Raw genomic sequence first — 25,225 nt, 5'->3', positions numbered from 1 at the left:
GACAGCCCTGCACTAGCCAGCATGGGGGGAATCTCGGGGGGGGCAATTGCCCCGTTGCCCCCCCCCCCTTGATCCGCCAATGCGCCTACCCCTGCTTTAATGATACCAGTAATGGCATGGTCAGTGGTGCCATACTGAAAGGAAAACTCCTCAGAGGGGATCAGTTGAGACTCAGAATTGCAGAGGTTTGGGGTGCTGATGAGTCAATGATCAGTCTTTGTTTAACCCCTTAAGGACCAAACTTCTGGAATAAAGGGGAATTATGACGTGTCAGACATGGCATGTGTCCTTAAGGGGTTAAGGGAGGTTTTCCCTGTGACAACACCGATGGGGTTTGTCCTTCATGCAGTAAATGGTGGGCTTAGGAAAGGCCCTAATAAGAAACCCTTGTGATATGAGAGCAGGGCCGGACTGGGAAAAAAATTAGGCCCGGGCATTTTTCAATCAGAGCGGCCCCCTAAGAAGGGGGCGGGGCCAGAGAGGGTGTGTTTTGTCATCACTAATGACAAGCACACCCCCTCTCAAAGTGAGCAAGTTGGTTCAATGCGCAGAGCCGCGATGAAGAGCTCTGGCATTAGAAAAAGGCTTGCGCTGTGTTTGCTTTTAAATTGTCTCTGGTGTCTCCACAAGTGGGATACCAGAGGACAATTGGGCCAGGAAAGTGTATGGTGCATGTGTTTGGAGCCTGCTTGTGAAATTGCGTGTGTGTAGAGTGTGGTGTGGTATTGTGTAAATAGGTCAATTTCATTTGTGTTTGTGGTGTAATATGTGTGGCTAGGGGCTGTAGATAGTGTGTGTATAGGGGGCATAGTGTTATAGGGGATGTAGCGAGTGTGTGCATACAGGCTGTAGTGTGTGTGTGTGTGTGTGTATAGGTGACGTAGTGTGTGTAGGGGTTGTAGAGAGGGTGTGTAGGAGATCTAGTGTGTAAAGGACCCAGAGTGTGTATAGGAGATTGTGTGTGTGTGTGTGTGTGTGTATATATATATATATATATATATAGAGGATTAAGAGTGCATATAGGGTAAGGGATCTAGCGTGTATCTGGAGCGTAATGTGTGTGGTGGTGCAGTGTGAGGGGTGCTGTAGTGTGTGTTTGTGTGTGTGTGTGTGTATATATATATATATATATATATATATATATTTGGACGTATTGTATGTGTGAGGGGCGCAGTGTGTGTGTATTTAAGAGGGGTGCTGTGTGTGAGGGTGTTTTTATCTGCCGTCACATTCTAGGTTTCTACTTTTCTTTGTCTGTTAACTCACTGAGGGTTATTTTATATATGTGTATGTGTGTGAGCGAGGGTGCGGTCTGTCTGAGGGTGCTGTCTGTCTGAGGGTGCTGTCTGTCTGAGGGTGCTGTCTGTGAGTGAGGGTGCTGTCTGTGAGTGAGGGTCCTGTGTGTGTCTGAAGGTGCTGTGTGTCTGGGTGCGCTGTGTGTCTGGGTGCGCTGTGTGTCTGGGTGCGCTGTGTGTCTGGGTGCGCTGTGTGTCTGGGTGCGCTGTGTGTCTGCGTGTGTCTGGGAGTGCTGTGTGTGTCTGGGGGGGGCTGTGTGTGTCTGGGGGTGCTGTATGTGTCTGGGGGTGCTGTATGTGTCTGTGGGGGCTGTGTGTGTCTGGGGGTGCTGTATGTGTTTGGGTGCTGTTTTGGGTGCTGTGTGTGTTTGGGGGTGCTGTGTGTGTTTGGGTGCTGTGTGTGTCTGGGGGGGGCTGTGTGTGTCTGGGGGGCTGTGTGTGTCTGGGGGGGCTGTGTGTGTCTGGGGGGGGGCTGTGTGTGTCTGGGGGGGCTGTGTGTGTTTGGGTGCTGTGTGTGTTTGGGTGCTGTGTGTGTCTGGGGGGGCTGTGTGTGTCTGGGGGGGGCTGTGTGTGTCTGGGGGGGGGCTGTGTGTGTCTGGGGGGGCTGTGTGTGTCTGGGGGTGCTGTGTGTGTCTGGGGGAGGGCTGTGTGTGTCTGGGGGGGCTGTGTGTGTCTGGGGGGGCTGTGTGTGTCTGGGGGGGCTGTGTGTGTCTGGGGGGGCTGTGTGTGTCTGGGGGGGCTGTGTGTGTGAGGGGGCTGTTGGTGTGATTTTTTTTTATTTAAATATTTTAATTCAAATATATTAATAATTAATTATTTTTTTTATTTAAATATATTATTAATAATTAAAAAAAAAAAGTTATATCCCCCCCCCTCCCTTCTTACCTTTAGCATGGGAGGGGGGGAGCCGTTCTGCCTGGGGGGGATCCTTTCTGCAGCTTCCTTCCCTGGTGGTCCAGTGGTGAGAGTGAACTCTAACCTGCCGGCTAGAGTTCACTCTCGCGAGATCTGAGCGTTGCCGCGGTAACCGCGGCAACGCTCAGACCTCGCGAGAGGACCCGGCGGAGCTGCTGGATTGAGCTCCGCCGGTCCTCTCTGCTGCCTCCCTCACACCCCACAGCCGGCGGCCGCCTGTCAGTGTCTCTGGGCCGGTGAGGGAGATCTTTGATCTCCCCACCGGCCCATGGAGGCTCAGAGCAGGGCCGGCGCTCGGGTAGCGCGCTGGCCCTGCTGGGGCTGGCAGGGGAGATCCTGTGATCTCCCCTGCCGGCCTCGGCCCCACGGTCATCGCGGCCCACCGGACATTTGCCCGGTATGCCCGGTGGCCAGTCCGGGCCTGTATGAGAGTGTTCACAGCTGTGGGATTCTGCTGTGCTGATTGCAAATTTTGGCATTCTAGATTCCCTGAAGGCATGTGTATAATACCTGTATGGAATCACTCCAAAAATCCTGAGATTAGGAAATCCACCAGATATCTATAAGGGTGTGTTGATAGTAAAGCTGACAATGCATTAATGTTGACAGACGTTAAGTAGGGTTTAGGGTACAGTTTATTGGGACACATGGTTTCCCAATTACCATTATTGTCTGTACATATTTGACATAGTACTGGCTTGCAAGCTAATGCCAAGTGGCGAAACAATTATGCTAAGTTTTTTGGTGACTTGTGAGGCCCTGCTAGATGCCCAGTCGCTTGAGAGGCTCTATCTATGCTTTGGTGCAAGACGATTTTGTGGCCACCGAACGTAGTGGTGGGGTGTCGGCTTCTCAGTGACTGTAACAGAAAATATGAAAGGGAGTGACAGGCGAGGCCCTCTCTATGTTACTACGAGAGGCGGCTAGCTATGATTGGCCCGAGGGGCGTATACCTCTGTGAGTAAGGATGGGTGTTGTCCTTGCGGGACCACTAACCTAAGGCATGTAGACCCTGGAAATTGAAATTACATATTGGACTCCTAGTTCCCTGTTTGCCAGTACGCTAGTATCTGAACATGGGGGGGAGGGGTATAATTTGTGCGTTTGTAGTAAGCAGGTGAACGTACCTGGTTAGTATGGTTATACACTGATAAATCAGCTAGTAGCTTTAGTAGTACCTGCAACCTGAATGGATAAAGCAACGTATTGAAGTAATGAGCATAAACATATCCCAACTTTATTTCTAATATGTGTAAAACGTACAAGTCAAAGAGCAAAAGTGCCCCACAAATCAAGCTACTTGTATCGTTCTAAAACTCCCCCATTTAAGTATAAAAAGAAAACTATATGTATATAGTCAAGGAATACCAAAATAATTTTTTTAGCTGTATATAGCATCTTAAGCATACATATACAAAGAGACTTATGTTTTATAAATAAAAACGTATTAGCAAGGTATTAATAAAATATTATATGTTACTAATCTAATGCAAAGCCATATGTAACATAAGAAAATCCATCTGTATAATTTATACCCATGCTGTATGACAAGAGACTAATATTTAATTGAAATGCTGTATTCCGTGTGTGCACAAAATATTTAGCCATTATGAATTTTATGAATCTGTAGCTGAGTAAAGTTGAACGTATCAAAACAGCCTGTCCCCCGTTCTGGAGTTTTGTAAATAAAAATGCCAATGAAGTTGGCCCGTGGAACTTGTTCGGCAGAAATGTTTGAACAACTAGTTGTTTTAATTGTAACCATGTTGTAATGGAAAGAGATATGTAGGGGTCAGTATGTGGAGTGTTTCCAAAATGCTGTCTTTGTGTGATCTAGTGCACAAAAGATTAGCCGAGTTGAGTATTTTAAAACGTACGAACAAGATGACCCCCGTTTGTGAGTTTGTACAAATGAATGCCAGTAATGTAACCAATGGACTTCGTTCGGCAAACAAGCAGTGAACGAAAAGTTGTACGAAACATTCATAGTAAGTAATGAAAACGTGTGAAACCATGCGAAATGTAAACGTAAAGTATAGACCTGACCCGTGATGATGCCGTGGGACTGCGCCTAGCGCGACGGGCAGGTGGTTGGCTTACGGTTTAGTGAGTATTTGGACTCTATCCTCGGCGATGAATTGCTGCTAGGAAGGAGCTGTTTGGGCAGAAAAACCCAGTGTCTTGTGCCTGGAACAGCTAGAGTAGGAGAACCTCGTAGAGAACAGGTAATTTCCAAAATGGCGATCTGTACGAACCGGAAGTGGACTCATGCAGACCTCGGACAGTAAGGAGTAAGGTAAGGGTTCCCTTAAGTAGGTAAGTAGCATACAAACCCCTCCCACAATTACAGGCCAACCGGCCTTAATTCATATATACTCACACAAACGTATTATATATGATATAAATTGAAAAACAAAAGATACACATTTATAAATATACAAATAAAATTACATTGGCCGGCTTCAAAAATGTCCCAAATAGGACATGGGTGCATGATGACCAGCTGTGAAAATTCCAAGTTGGAAAACTGGAATGTGCACACTCCAAATAAGGTATTTTAGCCCCCAGAGAACCCAACACACCTATACATGGGTGGCATCACTGTACTCAGAAGATTTTGCTGAACACATATTGGGATGTTCTTTGACAGTAACCCTTAAATTTCTCCATACATGTATTCTTAAATTGCTATGTGTGTCAAAAAAATCACCAATTATTATTATTTTTTTTTAAATTTGGCATAGATTGGTGGTAAAATGGTTGCATGAAAAGAGTCAAAATAAAAGTTTAATACCTAAGGATGTCTTCTTTTAAAAAAAATATATATATACATGTGAAGGAATTCCTGACAGATATCAGGGTTACAATGTAACTTGCGTTAATTTTGAAACAAAATGGTTTGGAAATAGCAAAGTGCTACTTGTACTTATAGCCCTATAACTTTGCAAAAAAAACTAAGAACATGTTAACATTGGACATTTCTAAACTTTTTTTTTTAAATTTTGTCATTATATTTTAGAATTTTTTTACAGTAAATTATATTATATGATAAAATAATGGGATCTTTAGAAAGACCATTTAATGGTGAGAAAAACGGTATATAATATGTGTGGGTACTGTAAATGAGTAAGAGGAAAATTACAGCTAAACACAAACAATGCAGAAATGTAAAAAGAGCCCTGGTCCTTAACGGTAAAAAAATTGAAAAACAGTCTGGTCACTAAGGGGTTAAATAATGCCACAATCTGAGTGAGTTAAAATATTATGATTCTTTAAGTGCATATTCCTTAAGAATCTGTATTGGGGTTTTAATAGCATCCTTGGACATAACATTTCTTATTTTATAGGGTACAAAATGCAGTACAATTCTTAGTCACCATTGACCATTGACTTTTATTTAAAGCATTACATTTTTTAAGACGGAGCCATAATACACATTCTAAATTAACAATCACTGTAAGTTCTTGTTCTATGTAATACCAATTTGTATCCTTATTTTGTTTACATTGAAGCTTAGATATATGACATAGCATGCTCGACTCTGCATACCGTTCTAAGCTTGGTATATTTAGACCCCCCTTTTCTATGACTGGAGCAAAGATTTTTTTTGACACTCTAGGTTTCTTATCATCTCATACGAATCCATTAACCTTAATCTAAAATGCCTTAATCCAGCATAGAGGCAACTTCAATGGGATCATTCTGAATAAATACAGCCATTTTGGAATTATCTATGATCTGATCATGTTTATCCTTCCCACCCATGAAATGAACAGTCCTTTCCACTTACACAATTGTCTATTCATTTCATCAAAAAGTGCTGAATAATTAACTTAAACTATTGTTTGTATATTTATTGGGATCTTAATCCCAAAATAGGTGATCTCATCAATTCCCCACTGAAAATCAAATTTTGCCTTCATTCTGTTTCTATCGATATCTGATATTGAGAAGTCCAATACTTGAGATTTATTCATGTTTATTTTATAATTAGAAACAAGGCCATATTCTTGGATTTCAAATATCAATGAAGACAGAGATTCAGGATCATAAAGAGATAGCAAGATATCATCAGCATACATACTAAGTTTGCTTTCAATGTCCCCTATATTAATACCTTTAATATGTAGATTATGTATTATCCTTGCAGCAAAAGGTTCTAATGTTAGAATATAGAGCATTGGAGCAAGGGGACAACCCTGTCGGGTTCCATTATGTATACTAAACCATTCTGATCTCAAATCCTGTCCAATAACTCTCGCAGTTGGGTTGGTATATAGGGCCTTGACAGAGCCAGTAAAGACCTCTCCAAATCCAAAATATCCCAGTGCTTCTTCTGAAAAGGTCCAACTGACTCTATTAAGGGCCTTTTCGACATCTAAGGAGATAAATATAGATGGTATTTTATTATAGCATACATATTCTATTAGACTAATGATTTTCCTGGTATTATCATTTGACTGTCTCTCTCTAACAAATCCAGCCTGTTCCTGTTGTATTAGTATTGGACAAATATTTTTTAGACGCTATTTTCGTATCTATATTAATCAATGATATAGGTCTATAATTAGATAGTTTTGTAGAATCCTTTCCTACCTTTGGTATAGGTAGGATAAAAGCTTGAAGCTTTTCAGTGGGAAAGGATCCGAAATCTCTGACTTCATTAAAAGCATCTGTCATATATGGGGATAGAGTGTCAACCATTTTTTTTTATAAAACTCTGCATGGAACCCATCAGGGCCTGGTGCTTTATGTAGTTTCAATGCTCCAATTGTCTAAGTAATGTCTAGATTATCTATAGGAGCTTCTAAGCAGTTAGCCTGTTCTCTAGACAATTTTTTTAAATTTAGATTCTTCTAAATATTTTTTTAATTTGTTTCCTATTTTTTCATTGATTCTCAATATTATACAATTTAGAATAGAATTTTTAAACACTTTCCCGATTTCTTCCGGACTATTGTAATGTATATCCTCGTCAATTATTTTAAATATTCTGTTCTTTAAATTATTTTTTTTTTAGTTGATTAAAATATAGAAAGCAATCCAGGCACTCCAGAGTATCCAAAATAAGGCAATTTATTCAACCCACGATCCAAAAAACAAAAAACAAAAGTGACTAAACAAGTGATTTAACAAGATTAGTTAATTAGTTAATACTCATTAACCATCACGTTTTACCCAATTATTATCCAACTATCAGGGTTGTCAGCTGCCTGCAGGGCATCTATCTGAAACAAAACCTAATTATCAGGAGCACTATTCAATTCAATAAATGTAATTAGATAGATAGATTAAAAAAAAGCCGGGATAAACCCATTCTAACTAGCATTTCAGGGTTGATCACATGACTATCCATGTGATCACGCTTAGCGTATTACGTCAGTGTGTCCGGATTGTACAGAGGGCGTCTACATAATGACGTTACTCTTATTAACCAATAAGACCTACATATCCATTCCTCTGATCACTAAGTCTCTCGCACATGTGCGGATGATACTTTCCCTAACATTGTCATCTGTGTGTGAGCGCTTCCATTTCTATTAAACGTGATCAAAAGAGCAAGGAAAGGTCTACACTTAAATATGCACGCGTAACTATGTATCAGTCTTCTTAGTCGGAAAACTACACAGATACCACAGATTAAACATATGAAGCCCTATAAACAGCTGACGGCCCAGATAGTGGATCCTAAACAGAGAACAAACTTATAAAGTTACACAAATTACAACATGTTCTTCGTCAATCACAATATATAAACTGTAATATTTCCATCATAGTAACGTCATTGTGATTTCTTCTTTGCATTTCTTTACTCAAAGTTATTCACATTCATTTCTTAAAAAAGGAAATATATAGTTACTTCATAAATGATATACCGTATATACTCGAGTATAAGACGAGTTTTTCAGCACATTTTTTTGTGCTGAAAAACCCCCACTCGTCTTATACTCGAGTGAGTGTCTGTATTATGGCAACTTACATTGCCATAATACAGACCTGGACCGCCGAGCTTATTACAAGCCCGGCGATCCTGTTGGGGGCTGGCAGGAAGCTGTTACTTACCTTCACAGCAGCTATTATATTATTTTCATTTTATTAAAATTTTTATTTATATTTTTTTCGTCCCCCCTCTCTGCTTGTTAGCTGGCCAGGGAGGGGGGCCCTCATTCCCTGGTGGTCCAGTGGATGGGCTGTGTAGGAGGGGGGCTGGCAGGAAGCTGTTACTTACCTTCACAGCAGCTCCTGTCTGCTCCTTTCTCTCTCCTCCGGTCGGCTCCCTCTGCAAGTCTCGCAAGAGCCGCAGGGTCAGAGCGTTGCCACGGGTTACTGTGTGCTGTGAGTTGGCGCGAGGGGATAACGTGGCCACTGAACGTTGTGGCGGGGTGTCGGCCTCTCGTGACAGTTAAACATAAGATAGAATGGGAGTGACAGGTGAGGGCTTCCCTATGCCATAATGTGAGGCGACTAACTATGATTTGGCCCGAGGGGCGTAGTACCTCCGAGTAGGAGGATGGGTGTTGGCCTCGTGGGACCACTAACCTAAGGCGAAGAAGCCAGGGGGAATTACAACTAGTGGACACCTAGGACCCTGACAGCCAGCAACAGCTGGGGAGTGTAACGAGGGAGAGAGGGGACGTACTGAGTGAGTGAAAAGTAAGAGGGTGGCAGTGTACGAGCAAGAATCGTGGGGTCGACCGTAACTGGAGGGCAGAGTGAGCCCGTCGGAGTCCAGGTGATCAGGCTGTATGGATAGATTCTTCTAAATATTTTTTTAATTTGTTTCCTATTTTTTCATTGATTCTCAATATTATACAATTTAGAATAGAATTTTTAAACACTTTCCCGATTTCTTCCGGACTATTGTAATGTATATCCTCGTCAATTATTTTAAATATTCTGTTCTTTAAATTATTATTTTTTTAGTTGATTAAAATATAGAAAGCAATACAGGCACTCCAGAGTATCCAAAATAAGGCAATTTATTCAACCCACGATCCAAAAAACAAAAAACAAAAGTGACTAAACAAGTGATTTAACAAGATTAGTTAATTAGTTAATACTCATTAACCATCACGTTTTACCCAATTATTATCCAACTATCAGGGTTGTCAGCTGCCTGCAGGGCATCTATCTGAAACAAAACCTAATTATCAGGAGCACTATTCAATTCAATAAATGTAATTAGATAGATAGATTAAAAAAAAGCCGGGATAAACCCATTCTAACTAGCATTTCAGGGTTGATCACATGACTATCCATGTGATCACGCTTAGCGTATTACGTCAGTGTGTCCGGATTGTACAGAGGGCGTCTACATAATGACGTTACTCTTATTAACCAATAAGACCTACATATCCATTCCTCTGATCACTAAGTCTCTCGCACATGTGCGGATGATACTTTCCCTAACATTGTCATCTGTGTGTGAGCGCTTCCATTTCTATTAAACGTGATCAAAAGAGCAAGGAAAGGTCTACACTTAAATATGCACGCGTAACTATGTATCAGTCTTCTTAGTCGGAAAACTACACAGATACCACAGATTAAACATATGAAGCCCTATAAACAGCTGACGGCCCAGATAGTGGATCCTAAACAGAGAACAAACTTATAAAGTTACACAAATTACAACATGTTCTTCGTCAATCACAATATATAAACTGTAATATTTCCATCATAGTAACGTCATTGTGATTTCTTCTTTGCATTTCTTTACTCAAAGTTATTCACATTCATTTCTTAAAAAAGGAAATATATAGTTACTTCATAAATGATATACCGTATATACTCGAGTATAAGACGAGTTTTTCAGCACATTTTTTTGTGCTGAAAAACCCCCACTCGTCTTATACTCGAGTGAGTGTCTGTATTATGGCAACTTACATTGCCATAATACAGACCTGGACCGCCGAGCTTATTACAAGCCCGGCGATCCTGTTGGGGGCTGGCAGGAAGCTGTTACTTACCTTCACAGCAGCTATTATATTATTTTCATTTTATTAAAATTTTTATTTATATTTTTTTCGTCCCCCCTCCCTGCTTGTTAGCTGGCCAGGGAGGGGGGCCCTCATTCCCTGGTGGTCCAGTGGATGGGCTGTGTAGGAGGGGGGCTGGCAGGAAGCTGTTACTTACCTTCACAGCAGCTCCTGTCTGCTCCTTTCTCTCTCCTCCGGTCGGCTCCCTCTGCAAGTCTCGCAAGAGCCGCAGGGTCAGAGCGTTGCCACGGGTTACTGTGTGCTGTGAGTTGGCGCGAGGGGATAACGTGGCCACTGAACGTTGTGGCGGGGTGTCGGCCTCTCGTGACAGTTAAACATAAGATAGAATGGGAGTGACAGGTGAGGGCTTCCCTATGCCATAATGTGAGGCGACTAACTATGATTTGGCCCGAGGGGCGTAGTACCTCCGAGTAGGAGGATGGGTGTTGGCCTCGTGGGACCACTAACCTAAGGCGAAGAAGCCAGGGGGAATTACAACTAGTGGACACCTAGGACCCTGACAGCCAGCAACAGCTGGGGAGTGTAACGAGGGAGAGAGGGGACGTACTGAGTGAGTGAAAAGTAAGAGGGTGGCAGTGTACGAGCAAGAATCGTGGGGTCGACCGTAACTGGAGGGCAGAGTGAGCCCGTCGGAGTCCAGGTGATCAGGCTGTATGGAGTACGCAAGTATGAAAAAGAATGTGCAAATGCATGTAGAACCCACGGGGTACCGACACCGCAAGAAAATAAAACTTTAATGGGAGAAATTATCCCTCTAAGTTATATACGTAAATATTTTCATTTCTCCAATTATCTAATGTGGTCTAACCTCCCCCCTCACCCTCAGCACTTTTTTTTTTTAATTCCCACTTGCTGTCTGACTTGAGGGGAGGCTCTGTTTATATAGAACAATAAGGAAACAGCCTTCCAGAATTTAAAGGAAAACATGGAACCATCAGTGTTTTTAGCTACAATGATTCTAAACTAATAAAAATGTTTTTTTTTTCATTCATTATTAGTACAAAATAACATTATTAAAATTACACAAAATAGTATCTTTTTTTAATGGGGGAATGCAAGTGAAAATAGAACAAAGGGACACAAAAAAAGTAAACATACATGAGATGGTATACGGGGCGACCACATGGGCACATGTTAGGTAGTGAGTGAAAGCTGTGTACGTGTGAAATGCGATGCAGGGAGTGAGGGGTTAACTGCAAGGAGGGTAGAAATGGGACGTGCAGCAAGCTGATCCGCCCGCGGAGGTGAGCAGCGTCGTAGCCGGGCTGATTCCACAAGAGCCAGAAACACCAACTACCCAAACCCTGCTCTGCAGCGAAGTGAGCCCGCGGACCGCAATTACCTGAGACAGGAACTAAATAAGCAGCACTCACCGAAACCATGCCCCTGCCTGACACGCAACCACGATGGACAGCACAGCCAAGGACCCCTTCCATGGCCAGGTAAGCAGGACCCGCCGACAACATCGTGTGGAATAGAAGCATGTAAAGAGACAGTTTCAGCATCTGAAGGTGATGTGGAATTATTAAAAATCTATATTGCACTTGTATTGAATTATTGTACTAACTCCATTTTAACTTTATACTGTGACTTCGTCCTCCATTTTGTCCTCCTAACCTGACTTCTTCAATCCTCCATTTTGTCCTCATGACTTAACTTGTTCATTTTAAAACTACATTACGTGACTGAACTTCTCAACCCAATTAATACAGTAGACAAAGACCGTGTTTCCTTCAAGGACAAGTACCAGGAGGTGCTGGCTACTCCTTAAGACTTGCTGGCTACTCCTTAAGAGCTTATAAGATAGTACAGTTTGAAGGCCACAGAACACAGTAGTAATGAAATGTTCTATTCATAAGAGACCTTGCACCTGGACATAAAGCCTGATATCATTGACCGTGTAAAATGACGCTTAGGACCCCCTTGTCCCCCACCCGTGTCCAGAATAATCCCACCTCTGATGGGTGGGCACGGGACTAACCTCTTAATTTTACTAACCAATAGGTAAGACACTAACTCCGTCACTTAACAATTAATCCAATTGATGATGTTTATTTGCTGATATTCTAATAATCAATGATGACGCAAAATGCCTCTTAAAAGGGCCTGCGCGCCCGCTTTTACTCCACTTGCCAATAAACTTTCTCGAAGTTATTTTAACCTGAACCTCGTGTGTCAGACTTAATTACTTCAGCGTATATACGCAATTTAATTTTATTGATTTGGACAGGAACAGATAGACTTTGAACATTTTGGTTTACTTTCAAAAAGTACCATAACAACTTGGCGCCCAACGTGGGGCATCGGGCTATGTCTGGCCGGTGAGCCGTCCTAAGGAAGACAAGGGTGGACGGAGGAATCCTGGGGGTAGGAAGGGAGACTGATCACCTCCAAGTACACGGTAGAGACTTCTGCAGAGCCACCGGTATGTTCCGGCCCCTTTGATTGACCCGTCCACGTGTCTGTGACTGCTTCCCGGGAGGACATCAAAGACAGGTAATATCTTGCCCGGTGTCTCGTTACTCACTTGTTTACCTGCAATTTTAGTCTATCTGTTGCCTGGGTGTGTTTGAATTGTTTGCTTGTTTTCCCCTTTTTTTTTGGGATAAAGGGGGGTGGACCTGAGGGGAGTTGCCTGGGTCTTCAGTGTGTCTGTCTATCTGTTTGTACTTTACCCCTTTTGGGATAAAGGGGGGTGGACCTGTGGATTCGTTCCTGGGGGTCTTCTGTTGCCTGTTTTACCTCTTTTAGGAACCACAGTGCTGTGGTTGTAAGGAAAAAGGGGGGTTGACTTGTGGATGTGTTCCTGGGGGTCATCTTTTCCTGTTTAACTCTTTTAGGAGCCTCGTGGCTGGGGCTGTAGGGAAAAAGAGGTGTGTTGGATCTGTGGAGATTGTGTAGACTCATAGTTTCCTGGGGATCCTTCTTGTGCCACTTTGATAGCCTAGCTAGCTTCTCTGTGCACGTTACTCTGCTTGCAGAGTGGTGGTACCCTCCAGCTTTGAGCGCTGAGCTGGAGCCATTCCAATTTTTATTTTGTGGTGTGTGAATTCGGGCAGGCATTGCTGTCTTCATCACCACGGAGTAGTGGGACTTATAAAGTGGGTCTTTATGGGGGCACTACAAGAGTGAGGGTAGCGCAGACACTACGAGTGGGCTGCTGTGACGAGGGAGGCATATGGATTTCGGACCGGTGTTAGTTGTTATCCTTGGCCGTTGGTAGTAAGATACTACGGGATTGAGGGAGGTGACTTTGGAGTAAGCACACGAGTAAAGGAAAGGAATTATTGTTGATTTCATTTGAATTGTGATGCATGCACTGTATTTCAACTGTATTGTTGTCTTGTTTGTTTAATAGGAGTCTCATGAACTCCTGTGTCTGTCTCTAAGGATTTTCCTTGCCTTTCGTCTTTTCTGTACTTCCTATATTATTATACTATCCACTCCCATTCCTCCTGAAGGAGAAGTGATTGGTCACACACTTCTCACCTCGCTCCAATCCGTGTCTACCACCCCGGGTAGGCGGATTCAGTGACTAGTCTACGTTTTGGGAAGACGCACCTGAGAAAGTTTTGCGGTTCTCGGGTGGCAGTCGAGCATTGTAGACGTTCTTGTTCCGTTTTCCTTCTCTCTCCCTATATCTAGGACGCTGGTATAGGGGTAAAGGGATTATGGGGCAGGATTTAAGCAAGCCCAATAAGGGCTGGTTAGCATGTGATTTGGTAGAAAACAGAGAGGGTGAGGAGATGGTTAAAGGTGTTGTAAAGATTGCAAAAGTATGTAAAATTACTGTACCAACGGGTGGAAGATTGCAACCAGAAAGTTGGCGTAAGTTACTGGCAGAAATGAAAGGCAAGCTTACAGATAATGGTTTATTAAAGACTGCTGAAGCATGGTACAGAGTAGCGAAGGCTATTCAGCTAGAAGGTTGGGTTGAGGAAGAAATAAATCACAAGGGTGTGAAATTGTTTGTGTATCACCAGAATTGTGTTGCTGGGGTCTACCCTCAGCCAGCGCCCCAAAGTGGCGCCCAGGGGACGTCTATCCCCAAGGTTCAGTCAGCAGTAGGTGATAGCCAGCTGACTATGTTCCCCGCTCCCAATCCTCCTAACACTCATCCCGCCACCTCCCCTGTTTGCCCGGTCCTGAATTCTGATGGATCTTTCTTTTCCCCCTCCCCGTCCCTAACATTCCCATCATCCTCGTCCATCCCTACGCTACCTGCTGTACCTCCCCCTAACATTTCATCTGCCATTCCTTCCCTACGCTCCCTCTCCGTTCATGACCCCCTCCCTTCCTCATCCGCCCAACTAACCACCTCTTCCACCCTCGCCCCGACTCCTCCCCCTCCCATCTCCACCCCAGTCCAATACCCCACCTCCTTTCCCTCCCCAGCCTGGCCCTACCCCTTCCCGTATCCCATGACTCTGCCCTATCCCGGATATCCACTACCCCTTCCCCAAGCCACTCCCCAGGTCCCGGTCATGCCCAGTCCGACACAGTCTGCCCCGGATGTGCCCTCTTCCAACATGGCCGCCGCTTCTTCCCTTAACCCTACTGTAACACCTTCTCCGGCCACCAATATGGTGGCCCCCAGTTCGGCCCTGATGCCGGTAATCCCCGGTGACTACCTATCCCCAGGTTATGACTCACTAGCCACCCCCGCATCTGGGGCTCGTTCCCAACCACCGATCCTTTCACCTCATTCGGGCCCTGCACCACGCAAAAGAGCCAATATCATAGAATTCGATGATGACGAGATGGACAGGGTGTCCCATGTCTCATCGGAGCTTGCCGCGGGAGCCCCAACTCACCGTTCTATCGATGACCCTTTTGGCCACAAGGGTCGGGGAGAACAGGCCCCTTCTAAATATGTTGCCTTTAACCCCACTCAAGCTAGCGCATTAATGAAATCGCTCCCCGACCCAGAAAAACAGCCTATGCCTTTCTACCGAGGGATAGTTCAAATTCAAAAGACTTATTCCGCCGCATGGCGTGATCTACTCAGCATTTGTGCTATTAAAGCAGGGGATGCCTATTGGCCAAGTATGGCCCGTCACCTCAGTACAGATCTGCTTTCCAGTGATGTTGATTACCCCTCCGGGGTAACCTTTTGCACCCAATTAAGAGAATGGGCTAAGGACAAACTTGCAGATCAGGCTGCTGGCCTTACTGATGTTGTTCAAGAAAAAGGAGAATCAGTGGAAAAGTTTCATGCAAGACTGTATCAAATGTTCACAGATTTGGGGTTTGATCTTACTGACAAAATTCATTCACAAATGCTGTCAGGTGCGTTCGTCCAAGGCGTTAAAGACTCTATACGCAAGGGAATTATTGCTGCACGCCCTGAATATAAGGTTGTTCCCCTGGATACCCTGCTTTTAGTCGCTAGGGGCCTAGAATCTGCCCAGACCCCCAAAAGGCCAAGCTCTGCTCCTCTTATGGTATCACGCAGTGTCCCTGTTCCCAGGGGCACCAGACCAGAGGATAGCTTCTGCTTTAATTGCAAAGCTAAAGGTCATTTTAAAAGTGATTGCCCGGAACCCAAAAGAGAGATAAGGAAGCCATCCAGGCCTGCCCCGGTCGCTAAGACCGAAAAAGGGGTCCCAATAGTTGAGGAACCCGATGAATAGGAAACTGGCAAGCCTGTGTCTGTAACCCCTGTAATGGCAGTGTCTACAGGGGATAAGGGGGGGCCACTTGCCACAGTGACTTTGCCCATTGAAGGCCACCCCACCACATTTCTAGTTGACACAGGTGCAGCCCGTAGTGTTCTACGAGAACAAGACTTGCCAGACCCATCTTTTCTGTCAAATATTGATGTCTCTTGTGTTGGAGTGGATGGCCAACCGAGACATAGCCCTCTAACAACTCCACTACGAGTTGGTTCTAGCCTGCTCGCTCGCTTTGTAGTATCCTCCACATGCCCAATTAACCTGTTAGGTGCTGATGTCCTCTCACGCCTGCAAGCATCCATCACCTTTACCCCGGATGGGCAGGTAGAAATGTTTACACCTCTGTCTGTATCAGACACTTCAGCCCTATGCTCTTTGCCTCTGATGCTGCATTTAGAAAAGCCCCGTGAGGAGACAGCAGAATTAAGGTCCAATTTCCCAGAGGAATTGAAAACACAGGTGCCCGCAAAGTTATGGTCCTCAGGCCCAGAGGACATAGGTCACCTGAATGTTCCCCCTGTGGTGGTAAAGCTTATTTCAGGAGCTAAATTACCAAGAAAACCACAATATCCATTAAAACCAGCACAGTCTGCTGCAATTTCTGTCCACATTAAGGCACTCTTGGAGAAGGGTGCCCTTGTCAAATGTAAATCTGAATGTAACACCCCTTTATTTCCTGTGAAAAAGAAAACTCCAAAGGGTGAGCCAGAGAAGTATAGGATGGTTCAGGATCTCCGTGCTGTTAATGAAGCTACAGTCCTGGACACCCCTCTTGTACCAAATCCTCATACTCTGCTCTCTGGAGTCCCACCATCTGCAAAATTCTTCACAGTTATTGACCTAGCAAATGCTTTTTTCAGTGTCCCACTGGACCCATCCTGCCAATATCTGTTTGCTTTCACTCATGAGATGCAACAGTATACCTGGACTGTCATGCCCCAAGGGGCACAAAATTCACCAAGTCAATTTGCAAAGGCCATGGCCACCATCCTTGACCCATGGCAAGCCGAGCACCCAGAAGTTGTTCTGCTTCAGTATGTGGATGATTTGCTGCTCTGTGGAGATGACATACCCACTACCGAAGAGTGCTCAATTAGTCTGCTTTGTTATTTGGCAGAACAAGGATGCAAAGCTTCACTCATCAAGCTACAGTTCTGCCAACCTTCAGTAATTTTCCTTGGACATTGCCTATCTCAAGGTACCAGACATCTTACTCGGGACCGGGTAAGAGCTGTGCTGGATATTCCGCCTCCAAGGACTTCTAAGTCTCTTCATGCCTTCCTAGGCCTCATTTCCTACTGCAGAGCATGGATCCCAGAAGCCTCTCTGCTCATGCAACCTCTCTATGACGCACTTAAGTCTGACCCTTTCTGTTTAACTAGAGAAGCTATGGACAATTTTTCTGCTCTCAAACGAGCCATTGCTTCTGCTCCTGCCTTGGGCCTCCCTGACTACTCCAAAACTTTCAAATTGTTTGTCTCTGAAAGACAAGGCCATGCAACAGGAGTGCTCACCCAAACTAATGACTTAAGAGGCCGCCAGAGGCCTATTGGATATTTCTCATGTCAACTGGACATTGTGGCCAGAGGGACTCCTTCCTGTCTCAGGGCTGTTTTTGCTGCGAGAGAACTCATAGAGAAGACCTCAGACCTGGTCCTTGGCCACCCTCTGGTTGTTTTGGCCCCTCATGACATCTCTGCCATCATCAACCAAGTCCAGCTCAAGCACGTGTCTCCAGCCAGACACCTGCGCTTACAGTGTCATCTTCTTTTGCCTGACAACATCTCCATCCAAAGATGTCAGGTGCTTAATCCGTCCACTCTTCTTCCACTCCCTGAGGGGGGTATCTACTATGGATTTATCACGGATGAAACCTACATTCACCTGCTCTGTGGATGTATCAAGAAAGTCATGCATCCACATTTGACATTTTATGAAGGTGAAAAACCTCTCTGTGAAGGCCCAGATCACGCCTTCTGCACCACGTGGTACAAACCAAACATTACCCCTGAACCTTGCTATGAAGATGAGCTTTACCACCGGACCGATGTAAAGCTTACTGCACAAGACTTCTATTGTGACTCTGACGGCAATAGTATGGTCTTGATCCAGCTACCTCAACAACTTAACTACCTTTACCGTCATTGGGATACTGCTATCCCACATATTCCTGTTACCAAGTTGAAGACAAGGTCATGGAATGATCTTGGGCCCATGGCAAAACTATGGGCCACCATGACTGAAGAACAGCTACAGGAAAATGGTATTGTCAAATACCCAACAACTGACCTTCTAGAAGCATGGCCACGCCATTTCCTGGAAAAGGAATTTCAAGATCTGGTCATAAAGAATGATTATGACCCAGAAACACCTCATGACTGTTTTGAGCAGATGAAAATGGAAACAGTGCACTTACCAACTGTGCATGAGAACCCATTACCAGATCCGGATTTTACCCTGTTTGTGGACGGATCGAGATATGCCGATGAAGGAGGAACATATCATACAGGATATGCCGTAACCACAACAGATGAAGTTATTAAATCATCATCCTTACCACCAGCAATGTCTGCACAAGAAGCCGAATTACAGGCTCTGACTTCAGCCTGCAAAATTTCCGAAGGAAAACGTGCCAACATCTATACAGATTCAAGATATGCTCTAGGCGTGGCACATGACTTCGGCCTAATTTGGAAGACTAGAGGATTTCTTACCACCGCCGGTACACCAGTCAAACACAACACTGCAATCAAGGAGCTAATGGATGCCCTCCTACTCCCCAAAGAAGTGGCCGTTTTGAAAGTAAAGGCCCATGGGAAATTGGATACAGATGAAGCAAAGGGCAACCATTTGGCTGATCAAGCTGCTAAGTTAGCGGCCAGGGATTTGCAGGAAGTGGATGAAGAAGTGTCCGGACAAGAAGAAGAAGTCCCTATTTTTGCCCTGCAAACTCTTCCTACTGATTTGCGAATTTTACAAGAACAGCAAGCTGCAGTCACTCCTGAAGAAGTCCAGAAATGGAAAAAGAAAGGAGCTGTCCAAAAGGACGGAATATATTACAACAACTTCAAATTTTGTCTTCCCAGAAATTTGTATCCAGCAGTTGTCCAATGGGCACATGGGCCTGCACACCTGTCAAAAGAATTGATGGCCGCCCTCATACAGAAGTATTATGAAGCACCTGGAATCACAACATTGATCAATAGCTTCTGCAAGGCCTGTGTCATTTGTGCAAAATGCAATCCAGGAAGACCAGTTAAAGTACCTGCGAAACACCTGGCAAAGCCCATGTACCCCTTCCAGCGGATTCAAATTGACCACATCCAAATGCCCAAGAGTGGGCCCCATGAATATGCACTAGTAATAGTGGACATGTTCTCAGGCTGGCCAGAAGCCTACCCAGTGGCCAATATCACTGCAAAAACAACCGCAAAGCGCCTACTTACAGATATTGTATGTAGATTCGGACTCCCAGAAGTTATTGAAAGCGATCAAGGCCCAGCCTTTACAGCAACTGTGACTAAAGAAATTTGGACTGCTCTAGGGGTGACTCTAGCCTTCCACACCCCTTACCACCCACAAAGTAGTGGTAAAGTGGAGCGCATGAACGGCACCCTAAAAACTAGAATGTTAAAAATGTCACAAGAAACAAAGATGCCCTGGCCAGAAAGCCTACCAATAGCTCTATTTAGTGTTGGGCACACACCTAGAGGGAAGCATTCACTGTCCCCATATGAGGTTCTATTTGGGACAGCACCCAGACTAGGTTGTTATTATCCGCAGCAGTTGCAACTCCAATCAGATGTTTTAGTAGACTATGTAACTGAACTTGCAAATGTCCTAAACAAAATACATGCCCAAGTTTTCTCTTCAATTCCAGATCCCGAATTGGATACAGGTTCCCATAACCTACTTCCCGGAGATTGGGTCCTGGTCAAGAAGTTTGTGCGGAAAAATACCCTGGAACCAAGATTTGACGGTCCATTCCAAGTTCTCCTGATTACCGCAACCTCCGTCAAATTGGCCGGTAGGCCAAATTGGATCCACGCTTCCCACTGCAAGAAATCTCCTGCCCCAGAGGAAGCGAATATCGCACAAACATGTATCTCTGGTACATCTTCTCCTTAATTAGCCTTATGAAGGCCCAGCAAGTAGCCATTACCAAAGACATTAGTGGGTACACCTTCTGGTATAATTCATCATGCACCCAGGTGGCTACCTATACCTTTGACTACTGTGATATTGTAGAATGCCCATTTCCCACACCACAAATCCAGAGCATCTATAGAGATATCCCTCATTCGAAAGACCCATATGTTTGTGTAGTTGACAAACAATGGGGGCACAATTGTGATCACTGGGGGGCGGCGGGATGGAATGCCGGGCCTGCCTGGGGTTACAAACCAAAAAGTGCCGTAGCTAAAGTAGATGATCATGGTAGATCGCTTCTCCAGAGAATGACTTTGAGAAAGCCTGGGGGGAGCACACCAATGAAATTAATCCTTAACATTGAGCGCCCAAGCCCAACAGATGCAGACCAGTATGTGATGGGAATGTACTGGAAAAAGGGTTCCTACCAGAAATTAGGGCATTTCTACCTCAAAGATATGTGCAACTCTTCTGAGTGGCAAGGGGCCACCCATATGGTCCCTAACCCATTAAAACCCCATATCCAGACCTTTCAGGACATGATGGCCATTGCTAACCCCACTTTTGAAGATACCATGGCCGCTGAAACAGGTTTTAATGATGTAAATTTATGGTTAGAATGGATGAAATATAATGCTAATAAACATAATAGAACCGCATGTTATGTGTGTGGAGGTGCCCGGCCTCACCTGGGTACCGTACCTTTAATCCTACCCGTAGATATAGAAGAATGTGTTTTAAGCCTTTTTGCCTATCACTATAATTTTAACAGGTCCATATGTATTGCATGGACAAAGGAATATCCTCTTCTAGCCAAAGACGTCAAACCCCCTGATGGTATTACCGTATATAAAGGTAATTACACTTGCTATGCCATGTACGATGGTATTGGTAAATTTGTAGGTAACTTTTCCAAAGGCTATTGTGCTACATACAGAACTGTCCCTGTACGTTTGCTGCAACATCACACTAGGTCACTAGGAGACATTTATTGGTTGTGTGGGGATTTACAGCTAAGATCCAGAATGGACACAGAATGGTGGGGAGAGTGTACTTTGACTAAGGCCATTATGCCTATACATATTATTTCTGACACGCACCTCAACACCCATGAGTTCAGCCACACTAAGGTTAAACGTGACGCCCCAGTGAAAGGAAGTTTTGATCCTCATGTATATATTGATGCCATTGGAGTGCCCAGGGGGGTGCCCAATGAGTTTAAAGCTAGGGATGAAGTTGCTGCAGGATTTGAATCAATTTTCACCATAGTTACCGCAAACAAGAATCTAAATTGGATAAATTACATTTATTATAATCAACAGCGTTTTGTCAATTACACCAGAGACGCCCTCCAGGGATTGGCCGAACAGTTACAGGCCACATCCCAAATGACTTTTCAGAATAGGATGGCCCTAGATATGATCTTAGCCGAAAAAGGAGGGGTTTGTAAGATTTTGCCCGACACTATGACATGTTGTACCTACATCCCAGAAAACACAGGCCCTAATGGTAAAGTCACACTAGCTATAGAAAAATTAAATGACTTGTCTGAAGAGTTAAAAAGGAATTCTGGGATAAAAGATCCCTGGGAAAGATGGTTTGGTTGGATGACAGGATGGCAAAAGGCTTTAATGCAGATTGGTATGGCTATACTAATTTTTCTTTTTATTTTTGCTCTTCTCTTTTGTTGTGTCCTCCCATGTCTGAGAAAATCCCTCATGAAGACTGTTGACCAAGCGGCACCCGCTTTTACCCATCTCGAAGTTGATGACCAAGAATCTCAAGACATCAACTCACCCTGTCTGCCGCTGCAAACATTCCCTTTTGTCGATAAAGTGCAGGAATTCTAGGAAGGGACTAGCTCAGGGACAGCATCTGTCAGTGAATGGTAAAGGCCCCATGTGGAGAAGTGGTGGGTTAGCTGCCATGGGATACCCTTGGGTGTGAAGCGTTCGAGAGCCATACTGACGGATGGTTAGCCTATTAGGGTCAGATCTAGGGACAGCCTTGCACTTTGCATTAACATCTAGCTAGCGGCCACGGGGTTTCTGTGCCTTTGGGTTAACACGTCTTCTGATACTAACATAATAAAGTTTTATCTCTTAGAATCTAACATTTCATAGGGGGGACTGATGTGGAATTATTAAAAATCTATATTGCACTTGTATTGAATTATTGTACTAACTCCATTTTAACTTTATACTGTGACTTCGTCCTCCATTTTGTCCTCCTAACCTGACTTCTTCAATCCTCCATTTTGTCCTCATGACTTAACTTGTTCATTTTAAAACTACATTACGTGACTGAACTTCTCAACCCAATTAATACAGTAGACAAAGACCGTGTTTCCTTCAAGGACAAGTACCAGGAGGTGCTGGCTACTCCTTAAGACTTGCTGGCTACTCCTTAAGAGCTTATAAGATAGTACAGTTTGAAGGCCACAGAACACAGTAGTAATGAAATGTTCTATTCATAAGAGACCTTGCACCTGGACATAAAGCCTGATATCATTGACCGTGTAAAATGACGCTTAGGACCCCCTTGTCCCCCACCCGTGTCCAGAATAATCCCACCTCTGATGGGTGGGCACGGGACTAACCTCTTAATTTTACTAACCAATAGGTAAGACACTAACTCCGTCACTTAACAATTAATCCAATTGATGATGTTTATTTGCTGATATTCTAATAATCAATGATGACGCAAAATGCCTCTTAAAAGGGCCTGCGCGCCCGCTTTTACTCCACTTGCCAATAAACTTTCTCGAAGTTATTTTAACCTGAACCTCGTGTGTCAGACTTAATTACTTCAGCGTATATACGCAATTTAATTTTATTGATTTGGACAGGAACAGATAGACTTTGAACATTTTGGTTTACTTTCAAAAAGTACCATAACAAAGGGAGAGGGGATATCCAGCCCCCGCCCAGAAACCCCAGGGGGAAATTACAGGAGACCCACGGAGCATACGCACAGAAAAGACCATGGACGGAAAGAAACCGGCGATGGAAAACGGCAGGTCAGGTAAGGAGAACCACGAGGGAGCAGATGGCGACCGGAAATAGCTTCCATGCGAATCGCTAAAAAAATACGAACGGGAAGGAGGAAAGGTGAGTAGGGGGTTTAAGTAGGGAACAAGCCCCTCCCAAAACTGCAGGCCAAGCCTTTACATTTATATAAAGATCTGAAATTTTTTTGTATATTTTGTTCTTCTAAAGTGCTTCTTTCTTAATTAAATAGCTTCTTAATACGCATTTATACGTGGCCCATATGTTGGCAAGACTTTCATCTCCTGTTAAATTTTCCTGAAAAAATAGTTTAGTAGTAGTTCTAATATATTTTCCTTTAAATTCTATACACACTGAGTAATGATGTGACCATACCACATTTTTAATTTCTATTTTTTACAGTCTAAAATTGATAATTCTTTTGTTAGTATCAATTCTTGAGAAAGATTGATGTCTATTTGAATAAAAATAATATTCCTTATCCATTGGTCTAATAGTTCTCCATATATCATATAATTCATACCTACCCAGTGTGTCTTAAAAAAAAGGCTTTTGCGAGACTAACCTGTCTATTACTCCATTCACTATTGCTTATATTATGCTTATTCAAAATACAGTCTGCAATGCAGTTAAAATCACAGCAGCATATAAAGGTTCCTTGAACAAGTGCATTTACTTTTTGTAGGACTTTTTCCAGAAAATGTATTTGCTTCGTATTTGGAGCATATATTGGAAGACTTGGCCTGAAGTTGTGGGAGGGGCTTATGTACCTTTAAAAGGGACTCCCCCCTTCCCTACCCTACTGTGATTGGTCTGACGAGCTGCAGGCTGATGAGACTGTCTGTTTCAGTACAGAACCATCTACTTCCAGTTCAAAAGGTCATCAACACAAACTGCCTAAACTCCAAACAAATTGGTCTTTGCCTAGTGTGGCCCACGCAAGTATTCATTTTACCTCACTCTAGTAAACAGTCGCCTCATTAGAAGCTCATGGGGCACTGCCGCATCCAGCCCAGCCACGGCTTCTACAACTGTTGGTTTTTCAGCAAAACCGTAAGTTTGTTTGTTCAGCCATTCGGATATTTCAAATTTTTACTAGTAAAGCAAATTCAGCCTATTTCAATCGTACATAGCATGCCTCATTCTGCTTACTGTATTTGGCCCTCACTAGGCCATATCGACTTTTATCATATGCATTTTAGTTAGTTACCCTGCAATTTAAAGTTTCACTCTACATTTTAAAGTTTTCTTTGTCTGTCCTGGGTATTCACGCACTTTTTGAGCCTTCATTGTTTAGTAATTATGTGGCTAGGTGTTGCAACTGACTGTCTAAATTTATGTCATGTGGTAAAGGAAATAAAAAATAAACTTGTATATACATTCTCTGTACACATAAATGTAAAATGCCTTATTTTCTGTAATTCATAAAACGGTATCATATGCATTTCAGATAGTCACCCTACATTTTAATGTGTGTCTGCCCTCGGGGTATTCAGGTACTCATTGGGCCAACATTGTTTGGTAATTCACTGTTTAGTAGATATGCCCATAGGGACAGCTTGCATGCATTTACTTATGTAATTTTCATTGGGGTATAATCTTAAACAGCTAGCTAAACCTGCAGTTTTCTTGTCTGCTGCTTTTGCATTCCCTCACTTTCTAACAACAACCAGACTTTCTTTGTATGGTCTACATGCATTAGGAACATCAGTCATGTTCAGTTTAACCCCTTAAGGACACATGACATGTATGACATGTCATGATTCCCTTTTATTCCAGAAGATTGGTCCTTAAGGGGTTAAGCAAGGAATATTCAGTTTAAGCATGCTAATATTACGGAGATATTCTAGCATTATTCTAGCATTTCCTGTTGCTTTCAACCCTAATCTTCTTTGCCAGCTGTATTTATTATCCTTCTAAGCATTCCAGATGTAGGTCTTTTTAATGTATGTCTTATATCTCCTGTCTTTTCCTATGTATTATGTATGGCCATCACTGCCTCTAGCCTGTTCAGCCACTGTGGCATTCTAGAGGCCTGTGTTCGCGTTTTGATTCTGTCTTCCAACACCTCGTTTTATTGGTCTCAGTGCATATGTATTATATGATGTTTTATAACTGTTTATATACAATTTATGTTCTTTTCACCATTTCATAAACTAGATGATTAATTGTAACTATCGGGTTCT

The sequence above is a fragment of the Pelobates fuscus genome, chromosome 2 (assembly GCF_036172605.1).
Source record: "Pelobates fuscus isolate aPelFus1 chromosome 2, aPelFus1.pri, whole genome shotgun sequence".
In the NCBI taxonomy this organism is placed as follows: domain Eukaryota; kingdom Metazoa; phylum Chordata; class Amphibia; order Anura; family Pelobatidae; genus Pelobates; species Pelobates fuscus.
Note: the sequence above shows the minus strand (reverse complement) of the source record.